The sequence below is a fragment of the Eleginops maclovinus genome, chromosome 2 (genome assembly GCF_036324505.1).
Source record: "Eleginops maclovinus isolate JMC-PN-2008 ecotype Puerto Natales chromosome 2, JC_Emac_rtc_rv5, whole genome shotgun sequence".
NCBI lineage: Eukaryota > Metazoa > Chordata > Actinopteri > Perciformes > Eleginopidae > Eleginops > Eleginops maclovinus.
In genome coordinates, this window is record NC_086350.1 from 27702743 (window position 1) to 27715545 (window position 12803).

Below are 12803 nucleotides of genomic sequence, written 5' to 3' on the forward strand. Positions count from 1 at the left end.
ACTGACATGCGCACAAATATATATTATTAAATAAGTTATTTCATAATATTCTAAACAGAAATGTGGCTTATAAAAATGTATCTAAATGGTCTAAACCAAAAATGGCTCTAACATACCAGCCCCTAATTGCTTATTACATAGCAATTACTTATATCATAACAGAGCCATTACAATAAAAACATGTAACATCCATCAATAGCATATTTGCATACTCAAGTCCATAGTATATTGCATACTTGCAAAGTCCATGCAGGACCGGTACTCAGTGTGTAGGTCTAGTAAAAGTTTTCTGTAATGTTCTGCTGTTCCAAAGGCAGCTTTCGATGGGGTCCTTTTAGCTATCAGCTTTCAGTGCACATGACTGAAAGGCTAAGGCTTATTAGGCTCAGTCTGCTGCCTCCTGGGCTCGGCCACGTCTTATCTCAATGGTTCCAAAATAATCTATTCCCACATGGGTGAAAGGTGGGAGATCTAGTGTTATTCGATCTAGTGGGAGATCAGCCATTTTCAGCTCTCCAGCTCTGGCCTGTAGGCGTCTGCAAAACAGACAGTTCTTTATGATCCTCCTTGCTGGAAAGTTTGCAGCGGATAGCCAATAACATTGATGGAGTTTGGAGAGCATGTGACCTCTTCCTGAGTGACCAAGGTAGGATAATTGGATGTTTGACCTTGGTTGGCATGGCCATCATTGTACGACCTTTACAGAAAGTCTTAATGCCTGAGTTGGAGGTATTTTGAGCCGTAGCATCTGATCCTTCATTCCTTTATCCTGTTTTGCTCCAAGGACAGTGGAGCAATCCTTCCTTTTTTGTCTTATCTCCAGGAGGAGTGTCTTTAATTTCACTATCCATGCAACAGCTCTTTTTAGGTTGTTCCATGAAGAGTAATAGTCTGGGGGGATAGAACCAAGTTCATTTGGAATAATTGGCCACTGAGATTCAGGTTTCTCAAGAATTCTGGACCATGAAGCCTTTTTTTTTTTAACTGAAAAAGGATTCGATGTTCAGTCCTCGTGAAGCATCAACCTTTGTAAGGTTATGAATAACAGCAATCCGGTTTGCAACAAAGGTGTGGAACCTCATCTGTTTAGCTTTATCTTCATCAGGGATGGAGGCTAGTACAGCTCGACTGTTACTGATCCATTTGGTCAGCTTGATTAATTAGGCTTATAGTGTGATTTCTGTGGCTAGTGACTTGAGGCAATCATCGACATAGAAATGTAATTTAATTGTGTCAGCCACTTCTCTATCAAATTGGCCACAGTTGTCCTTGGCTGTCCTTTGCAACATGAAGTTTGCGCAGCTTGGAGAGGAAACAGCTCCAAAAAGATGGACCATCATTCGGTATTCCTCAAGATTTTTGCTGGTGTCTCCTCCAGGCCACCACAGGAATCTGAGCAAGTCTATGTTTTCCTCATTTACATGCACTTGGTGGAACATCCCCTCAATATTTGCCATAATAGCGAAGGGCTCCTGACGAAACCTGAGGAGAACACCAGTCAGTGAGTTTGCCAAGTCAGGGCCCTGAAGGAGTACACTGTTGAGGGATTTGCCTTTATAGGATGATGCACAATCAAGGACCACCCGGATAGTTTTCTTGCATTTATGATAAACACCATGATGGGGTGTATACCACACTTTGCCTTTTTCCAGGTGTAGATCGTTTGTTGGTACTTTCTCTGCATATCCTTTTTTGATGACGTCACTCATAAAGCCTTTATACTCGATTGCATAGGTCTGATCCTTCTGCAATTTCCTTTGGAGTGATTGCGTTGTTTTGCCATTTGGTAGCTGTTTGGCATGATACTGTTTGGAGTATGTAAAGGTAGGGAGGGGTAAGTTGTAGTGGCCATCTTTAAGAGAAACCAAACTTTCCACGATCTGCATGAACTTTCGGTCATCAGCTGACATTTTTCTTTCCTCTTCATACTTTTTATCTGGAAAGTCATGCATATATTGTTTTTCAATCAGCTTTTCAAGGTGAACAATCGAGATCCGGTTCACTAATAGCACAGGTGTTTCATCATCACCGGATCTGTTGAAGCATTAAGTGGACCACTAACAACCAACCCTAACAGTGTTTTCACTGCATAGGGGCCATTTCCTTAGCTATTTATTATTTTCCATGGTTTCATAGCCTTTGGAATATTTACTCCAATGAGAAGTCCAAAATCTGCATCAATCTCTTTTATCTGGATCTCCTGCAGATAAGGCCATTTGTTGAGGTCCGCCTGGGTAAGAATGTTTCTTTTGGTAACAGGGATTTTGTGCTGAGTGTAAACCTTGGGCAAATTTACATATGTGCCATCTTCCACATTGCCCACTTCTAAACCTGTTAACTCAAAACTCTTTACTCTTTTCTCTGTTCCCATCATTTGAAGAAGGATTTTCGGTTCTTTGTCTTCCAGCACCGAGCAACTTCATGAGATTCTCTGTGCCAAATGTGTCAGAGCTACCAGGGTCCAGGCAGGCACAGATCAATATACTTTTATTTCCATGGCAGAGTTTGACTTTCACTGGCACTATGGCAAGTATGCTGTCTCTACCAGCCCCGATTCCTTCACCCTCTCCTACTGAAACAAGGCTTCAGGCCAGGCCACTCCACTTTTCTGTTCTGCCTTATAATGTCTAGAATTGGGCGCTGCTGAGCAGGGAGGATGTAGGACGTGTTTTGCAGTGACTCCTCCGATATGTGACTTGTATACATTTTACTAGCACTTTTTTTGTACATTTTCTTCACTATCTAACTTTATCACAACAGCCATTCACTTTATTTAACACTGTTTCGGGGCTCCTGCAGAATCTTTAATAATCCCATATTTTAACGACACTTACATTTCAAACTGTGCGTTAAACGCTCAGAACGTATCACTAATAAGTTACAGCGCAGTCAAGAGGAAAATATCTCGGTGTATATGGCGTCAAATGTACGAAAATACAAGTACAACGGCTCGTCCAAAGCAAGGCCCAACTCCTCCTAGGCAAAAAGTCCGGTGAACTCCAGCCAAACTCAACCTATACCAGCTAGTTTACCCATGGACATCGCATCGGTTAAAGTGGACATACTCGCCTCCCTAAAGGCCGACATTTCTTGCGTAATAAGAGCGGAGTTGAAGAAAGCCCTGGCAGATGATTTTGAAGCGTTAAGGAAGGAAATGCAGGCGATGAGAGCTGAAATTTCTAACAGCACAACCGCAATCCACACCAAAATTGAGTGTGTTAAAGCTGATGTAGAAGTAATGGAGAATGGATTGTCAACATGGTCGGACGAAGTTGTAACTGTACAAACTACGGTAACAGAACTCCGGAAGCAAGTAGTAGTCTTAAAAGAAAGGTGTGAGGACATGGAGGGGAGGATGAGGAGGGGAAATATCTGGATTATGGGGGTTGAGGAGCAGCCGGCGTCTAGCTCTCCCGCGGCAGTTTCCAAACCTCTTACGGAGGTTTTCTGGCTGGACAAGAGGTCCGGATTGAACGCTCACACCGCAGTTTGACACAGAAGAAGTCGGGAGACAAGCCGCGCGTAATCATCACAAAACTACACAAGAAACAGAGATGCCATGGATATCCTGAGGAGGGCTCGCAACAGCAGTAACCAACTCATCTATAATGACAAACCAATCGCCATATTCCCAGACTACACAGCTAACGTAGCTAAAGCCAGAGCAGCCTTCACAGACGTAAGGAAGATGCTTCGAAACAGACGGGGTGTCCGTTTTGGAATACTTTTCCCTGCCAGATTCTGGATCTCCCACAACAACGAAGAGAAAGAGTTATTGGATGCTGCGAAGTCCATGGACTATGTAAATAACAATGTCATCCCAGCAACTGAGATGGAGACTTGATCGTATGTATCCTTATTTCACAGGTGAACTTGTGAAAAAAAAACGCCTACCACTGATAACTTTATATAATTTATAATTACTTTGACTACTGAGACGCTATGGTTAGGTGTCGTTATACACCCATCCACTTTCCCTTGTTTGAATACACACTTTGATATTTTATACCACGCTCCACTTCCAATTTCCTGCTCTCCATCTGCCTTCCCTCCTCGTTGCCCCAATTATAGCTAAATTACCATAATTTCCAGACTATTGAGCACACCTGAGTATAAGCCGCACCAACTAAATTTTAGAAGAAAAAAAACTTTGTACATAAATAGGCCGCAACTGACTATAAGCCGCAGGTTTCCAGGTGTTGTAACATGAGATATTTACACAGAAACATTTTTAATTACCGCTTTTTTCCAAACAGTGTCTGAATTGAACAGCCTCAGAATGGCTTCATCACACATCTCAGTCTCTCTTTCGTTGTCTTGCTCTTGCGCTTCCTGCTAGAGTGCTGCCTGGTAGCCGTTAGCCCTTAAAAATATATAGATTAGCCGCATCGTTTTTTAAGCCGCAGGTTTCAAAGCGTGTGAAAAACGTTGCGGCTTATAATCCGGAAATTACGGTAAATACTCTTTCAAATTCAAAATTTGAGTCATGGAGACCCTTAAGGTTATAAGCTATAATGTCAAAGGCCTTCATAATCCTATAAAGAGGAAGAAAATCCTTGGTCAACTAAAGAGAGCTAACTGCCAAATAGCATTCCTGCAGGAGACCGATTTATCGGAAACCGAACATGAAAAACTGAAAAAATCCTGGGCAGATAAAGTGTTCTATTCATCACATTAATCAGGTAAAAAGAGACAACTCTCAATTCTGATACATAGATAGGTTAACTTTGCATTAACTGTGGTCCATAAGGACACTGGGGGAGATTCATTCTGATAAATTGATTAATTGATGGAATACAAGTCACCTGAAATATCACCTCTCATTCTATGGGACTGTGCCAAGGCATATGTTAGGGGCCGCATTATCTCATTTACAAGCGCAAAGAAAAAGAGAAGGGAAGCAAAACAGCCTGAACTAGAAGACAAAATAAGACAGCTTGAGCAACAACATAAAAGAACACCAACCTCCAATCTACTTAACGCTTTTAAACTAACACGTATGGACCTGAATAGCCTACTCTCGGAAAAGTCGAGCGCAATTTAAGGTTTACAAAAGAAAAATATTATGAAAATGGTAACAGGGCAAGCAGATTGTTAGCATTAAGCCTTAAAAAGCAGCAATCTTCTAATATAGTACAGAAAATAATGTCTGACAATGCAATACTTACAAAACCTGATGAAATTTCTGATCCCTTTGCAAAATTGTATCAGTCCCTATATAAAAACACCGATACCTGCACAGATGATAAAGAATTGGGACAATTTCTAAATTACATCAAATTAAAAGAGCTCTCTGAACCCATGGTGAAAGAGCTAGACGAACCAATTAGGGAACAAGAAATACAAGATGTAAAACAACAAAAGTCCTGGACCGGACGGTTATATCAAAGAGTTTTATAAAAAGTTTAAAGAGACATTATCACTTTTACTGCTAAAAGCATATACCAAAATGCGCTACAATCCAGAACCCTGGCTCCCACTTGGAGGGATGCGACAATTGTCGTAATACCCAAGGAAGGCAAAGATCCTGCCACACGCCAATCATATACTGTAGGCCCATATCACTGTTAAATACAGACCTACGCATACTAACAGACATTTTAGCAAGGCGCGTCAATAGAATTATCACAGAAATTAACCATCCTGATCAGACCGGGTTTATAAAGGGAAGATACTGCGGGGATAATATCAGAAGATTACTAAATCTAATGATTCATCCAAAAGTCAGGGGAGAAGAAACAGTGATACTGTCTCTTGATGCACAGAATGCATTTGATCGTGTATCCTGGCAATATTTATTTCAAACTCTGAAACGACTCCAATTCGGCCCCATTTTCATTAAGTGGATACAAACATTGTACTCTAACCCACAAGCTACTGTTAAAGTAAATGGGTCAGTACCTGACCGATTTGCATTAGAACGTGGATGCAGACAGGGCGGCTCTCTATCGCCCCTGCTATTCGATATCAGTATTGAACCATTGGCACAGTTAATCAGAGACGACTATGACATAAAGGGACTAACAACAATTGATGAAGAACATAAGTTGTCATTATACGCAGATGATGTGCTCTTATACCTAACAGATCCGGCAACATCAATTCCACACTTAAAAGACCTAATTCTAAGATTTGGATATTTCTCAGGCTATAAAGTAAATGTAGATAAAACAATGGCAATGGAGTTGTGGGGAAGAATTCCACAAACTGTAAAACTCCAGAGTGGGTTTAAATGGCCTAAAGATGGCATTAAATACCTGGGTATACAAATTCCCCCGTCGTTAAAAAGTATGTTTGATGTAAATTACAAAAGCATAATCCAGAACATCAGTAAGGATTTAGATCAGTGGACAATACTTCTCCTGTCTCTGCTGGGCCGTATCGAGACTGTACGTATGAATGTGTTGCCAAGGCAACCAAGTATTAGACTTAAAACATTAAAAATTATCCAAGTTACATGGAGGGCTCAAACTTCCAAATCTTAGATATTATTTTTGGGCTGCAAAGTTAAAACCTTTAACAACATGGATCCAGGATCTTTCATGTACACGATGGCTTAATATTGAAAAAACTTTGTGTGTGAGACCCTTAGAGACATTACCTTTCCTAGAAATTCCAATGGTGAATGGACTAGAGTCCCACTTAACATTTGGAGGAAAATAAAATCATCATTTGGACTACCTAGAGCCTCCTCAGCACTTTCCAATATCGGGTTTATAAAGGATTTTGTACCCTCCCGTATAGATGCAGGATTTAGACAATGTTCAGCAAAGGGACTCTCTAATCTATACCAACTCCGTAAGGACGGTTACTGAAATCATTTGATCAGTTAAACGAGGAATTCAAACTTCCTGCCCCAGACTTTTTGAGATATTTACAATTTAGGAACTTTCTGACAAAACATAAAGAATGGAATAAAGTCTTGGTCCCCTCTCCAATTGAAGAGTTCTTGATACAATTACAAACAGGAAATGGAGATAAGAGAGTTATATGCCATCTTTACCAAATATTTTTAGGCATGACTATGACATGGGAAATTGAAATGAATACAGACATACCACAGGATGTGTGGGAAGAAATATGTACTGAAGCACATCTAGTTACCAACTCTAGTTCATGGAGGGAATTTAAATGGAAGGTAATTACAAGATTTTTCCGGACTCCAGAATTAGTAGCTCAAATGGGCCCAACAACTTCAAATACACGTTGGCGGAATTGTGGTGCGCAAATAGGTAACCATACCCATATCTTTTGGACATGCCCTAAACTAAGATTGTTCTGGGATGTTGTGTTTGAGGCCCTTAATGAAGTGTTTCATCAAAAATTCATAAAGGATCCAAAGGTTGCATTATTAGGAGTTATACCTGGAGGCATCGATGGAAGAGCTAGGAAATATCTTTTCCAAATACTGCTAACAGCAGCAATTAAATGTATCACACTTAAGTGGCTAAAACCTGACCCCCCAACATACAATCTATGGACTGAGAAGGAGCGGGAAATCTATCAGATGGATCAAATAACATATTCTTTGAGACTTCAAACAGATATATTTATTAGAAGATGGAACCCTGCCGTTACTACACTAATACAGCGAATTGATCCAAATCTCCCCACACCTTCTGGATCATAACAGTATCTACGCCCTCCCAACCCACAATGTCTGTAGCGGCATAGGTGTTGGCAAATGAGTACACACATTAACACACCCCCTTCTGCACGTTTTGTTTTATTTCCTTATTTATATATATATATATATATATATATATATATATATATATATAAATGTTTTTCAGTTATTTTATTTTATTTCTTAATATATTTATATTTCTTTTTAATTTATTTATTATTCTTCTCTTCAATTCCTTTAATCTTTCTCTACTTGTATAAAATATGCTGATACAGTTGATGAAAAAATGGAAAAACAATATGCAACAGTGTATGTAAAAGTGTGAATATGTTTGTATAAGCTGCTGGAACTGAAATAAAAACGAAGTCAAAAAAAAAAAAGAGAGATAAAGACGGCTTTGGAGCGGTTTGAGAGTAAAATTGTCTCACATAGCCAGACTATTGCGGCTAACGACCATGATAGCGAGCTGACTGACCTCCAAGCTAATGTTAGCAAGCTAACTGCCCAGTAGTCACTCTCTCCAAGAAATGTGAGGACCTCGAGAGACGCTCCAGACGGAACAATGTCTGTTTGGTGGGCTTGCCCGAAGGCACAGAGGGCCCTGAGTTTAAGGCCCAACTCCTTCAAGACTTACTCGGTCTTGATGACAAACCCGTACTGCACCAAGCCCCTCGTACCCTACGCAGCAGGCCAAAAGATGGGGAACCCCACCGTCCTCTTTTTATCCGTGTCATCCTGTTTCAAGTCCGGGACCAGATTCTGCACCAGGCAAGGGAAGCCTCTCCGCTTTTGTTTATGGGGAGGAGGATCTCATTATTCCCTGATTCACCCCAACGATGGCTACCAAACAGGTCGCCTTTGCTAAAGTGAAGAAGGTGCTTCATTCCTGCCCGAAAATTAAGTTTGGACTTCTCTACCCAGTGACGCTACGCATCGTCTTACCCGGAGGACAGATACACAGGTTTGAAGACCCGGCTTTGGCGTCTGTCTTTTTTTCAGAAGAACATCTAAAAAGTTGTAGCTCCGGACACTGTTTAGTCAATATGCTGACTGGCTTTAGCCATTGTTGTTAGCCATACAGACCACATCTCCCAAGGTGCCTTGTTCCATCAAAGTTGTCAATGGTTTGCGGTTGCAGGCTTCTACCGTTTAGCTTTAAACATCCGTTATTTATAATGTTTTACTGTGATTACTTGAAGGCACCTTTTGATACCTAAACGGTTATGATTACGGCTGCTGTGAAGGTTTAACACCATAGATGCCACCTCGAAATTACGTTTTTTGATTGTTTGATGCTGCCTTACTGTTCAATACGATTGGATATATGCATCTCATTCTGTTTGATTGTGTTTATCTGGCTCAATGATTAGCCTACTTCATACTGTGCACTTTATTTGAATTTATAATATGTCACATTTCGTTAGGGGAAAACCGGAGTAGTTGTAAGTAGGTCCTGACAAGTGGTGTGACGTTGCGGGGAGGGTTGCACGCACCCTTTTTGGAGGGATGCTTCTGCTGAGGGGTGTGGGGTGGGGGGAAGGGGTATATATGTGTGCATTTATGTTGTTTTTTTCTGTATTTGTTGCTTGTTTTTTTGACCAGTCAGATATTATATATCTTTTTTTTACTTCTATTTGCATTGCTGCTACAGAACGCCACTTCTGTCATTATACACTCCTACTTCCCAGTTATGACCCAGCCTAATTCAACAGTGCTGGGGGTGACATTAGATTTACCAGCTTTAACTATAAAGGACTTAATAATCCTATAAAACGTAGCAAGGTTTTACACCATCTCCACCACTTGGGTGCCCTCGTAATATTTTTACAAGAAACTCACCTTAAGGCTACTGATCATTTGAAATTGAAGAGGGGATGGGTAGGTCAGCTTTACCATTCTTCATTTGGGGGCAAAACAAAGGGGTGCAGCAATTCTGTTACATAAATCTATTCCCTTTGTTCACTCAACAGTCATTTCTGATTCTAATGGCAGATTCGTCATAGTTACTGGCCAGATTCATAACACCCATGTGGCTTTAGTGAAAGTTTATGCTCCCAATTGTCACGATGATTCCTTTTTAAACGTCTTTTCTTAAAGATTCCTGATATGTCTCCACACTTCTTCAAGGTTTCAAGGTTTCAAGGCTTTATTGGTCATATGCACAGCATATACAACGTATATGTTGGCAATGAAAATCTTATGTCCCATGCTCCTCCAACAACTCAACATACATGGTGCAAATAAGATAAATAAAATAGTGCAAAAAGAGAGAAGAATATTTACAATAACAACAATAAAGATTTGAGGATGTGAAATACATACATATGTGGAATACATTGAAAGTATTTAAACACTTTACACTGTGAGGAGGTATGGACAGATGCATATATTATGTATAGCAGATGTACAGTGGTATGCAAAAGTTTGGGCACCCCTTAGGAAAACCACTGCATCAGTTTGTCACTTGCTGAGCTTTTGAAGCAGCAACTTCATTTTAACATATGTTATACCTTATGGTAACAGAAACATCTCAGTAGTGAAATAACTTTTATTGGTCAAACAGAAACATGTTTATGTGCATTCAAACAAAAATAGGCATGTGCATAAATTTGGGCACCCCTAAGAAATAATTCCATTAATATTTAGTATTGCCTCCTTTTGCTGCAATAACGGCCTGTAGACGCCTCCTGTAGCCACAGACAAGTCCCTTAAGCCTGGCAGGTGGTATTTTGGCCCATTCTTCCACACAAAACGTCTCCAGTTCAGTCAGGTTTCTTGGCCTCCGTGCATGGACAGCCTTCTTCAAATAAATCCATACATTTTCAATGATGTTAAGGTCTGGGGACTGGGATGGCCATTCCAGAACATTGTACCTGTGCTTCTGCATGAATTCCTTGGTGGATTTTGATCGGTGCTTAGGATCATTGTCCTGCTGAAAAATCCAACCCCGGCGTAGCTTCAACTTTGTGACTGACTCTAGAACATTCTTGTCAAGAATCTCCTGGTACTGTAAGGAATTCATGTGGCCCTCAACTTTAACAAGTTTTCCAGTACCTGTGCTAGCCACACAGCCCCATAACATGATAGATCCTCCACCAAATTTTACAGTGGGCAACAAGTTCTTTTCATTGAATGCAGTGTGTTTTTTTCGCCATGCATACCTGTTCATGTTATGACCAAATAACTCAATCTTGGTCTCATCTGACCACAGTATTTTGTTCCAAAATGCTTCTGGCTTGTCCAGATGTGCTTTTGCATACCTCATGCGACTCTTCTTGTGATTAACACTCAGGAAAGGCTTTTTGCACATCACCCTTCCAATGAGCTCTTCCTGGTGCAAAGTACGCTGGATTGTGGAACGGTGAACAACTACACCATCAGCAGCCAGATGTTGTTGTAGTTCTCTGGAGGTGGTCTGTGGCTTCTCTGTGACCATTCTCACCATCCTTCGCCTGTGCCTTTCCCCTATTTTTGTCGGCCTACCACATCTTTCCTTCACACGGACTGTTCCTGTGGCCTTCCATTTCACAACTACGTTTCTGACTGTGGAGACAGACAGTTTAAACCTGTCAGATAATTTTTTGTACCCTTCTCCTAATTTATAATGTTGGATTATCTTAGCTTTCAGGTCAGTGGAGAGTTGTTTTGAGGTCCCCATCTTGCCACTCCCTAAGAAAGAACCTAGGCCAGGCACAGCCAGCTATTACCTATGTTAAATAGCCTTTTTCATGATTGGTTCCACCTGTCTTTGTAATTGAAGGTCTAATGAGCTAATCAAAGCAATTTTGTGCAGCAACCTGTCAGCTATAAATCCGTACAGGTGTTGAAATGAATGCTATTTATAAGGGTGCCCAAACTTTTGCACATCCCATTTTTTGCATTTTATTTTATTATAATAAAACTATGTAATGCTACCCTAAGAATTTTGGTCTGGAAAACACTAAAACGTCTACATCTTTGTAGGAAAACAAATGTTGTTGCTGTGATCTTCTATTATAAAGGAAAAGCAAATTGTCATGAAATCTCAGAGGGGTGCCCAAACTTTTGCATACCACTGTATATGGCAGATATGTATAATATATAGATATGTGGACTATAAACAGATATGTATGGCAGATGTGTATAATATATATATATATATATATGTATGTGTGTACTATAAAAAGATGTGAGTAGACATTCACACAGCTCAGGAGTTCAGCAGTCTTATAGCCTGTGGTATAAAACTGTCTCTGAGTCTGGTAGTCTTGGTCCGGATGCTGCAGTACCGTCTGCCAGACGGCAGCAGACAGAACAGATTGTTGCTGGGGTGATGGGGGTCCTTTAATATCCTACCGGCCTTCTTCCTACACCGCTGGATGTAGAGGTCCTCCATGGATGGCAGCTCCGTCCTGGTGATGTGCTGAGCAGTTTTCACCACCCTCTGTAGAGTCTTACGGTTGAGGGCGGTGCAACTGTCATACCAGGCGGTGATGCAGCCAGTCAGGATACTCTCGATGGTGCACCTGTAGAAGTTGCAGAGTATCCTGGAGTCCATGTTGAACTTCCGCAGCCTGCGGAGGAAGAAGAGCCGCTGTCGAGCCGTCTTGGATATGACCCTGGTGTGATGTGTCCATGTCAGGTCCTCACTGATGTTTACCCCGAGGACTCTCTCCACGGGAGTCCCTTCGATGGTGATGGGTGTGTGTGCCTCTCTCTGCCTCTTCCTGTAGTCCACAATCTGCTCCTTTGTTTTGCTGACGTTGAGATGGAGGTTGTTGTCCTGGCACCAAGATGTCAGGGCTCTGACCTCCTCTCTGTACGCCGTCTCGTCGCCGTCTGTGATCAGGCCGATGACGGTCGTGTCGTCAGCAAACTTGATGATGGTGTTGGAGCTGTGTGTGGCCACGCAGTCGTGCGTGAACAGGGAGTAGAGGAGAGGGCTGAGCACACAACCCTGAGGGGCTCCGGTGTTGAGGGTCAAGGTGGAGGATGTGATGTTCCCCATCCGCACTGCCTTGGATCTGCCCGTTAGGAAGCTCATGATCATGTGTTCTCGGTCAGTTCGTTATCGTCTTTCATGTGTTCAAGTCAAGTGTTTTTCATGCCCTGGATTATCGTCTTTCATGTGTTCAAGTCAAGTGTTTTTCATGCCCTGGACTTTGCCTAACTTTGGATTTTTGTAAAACAGCTTTGG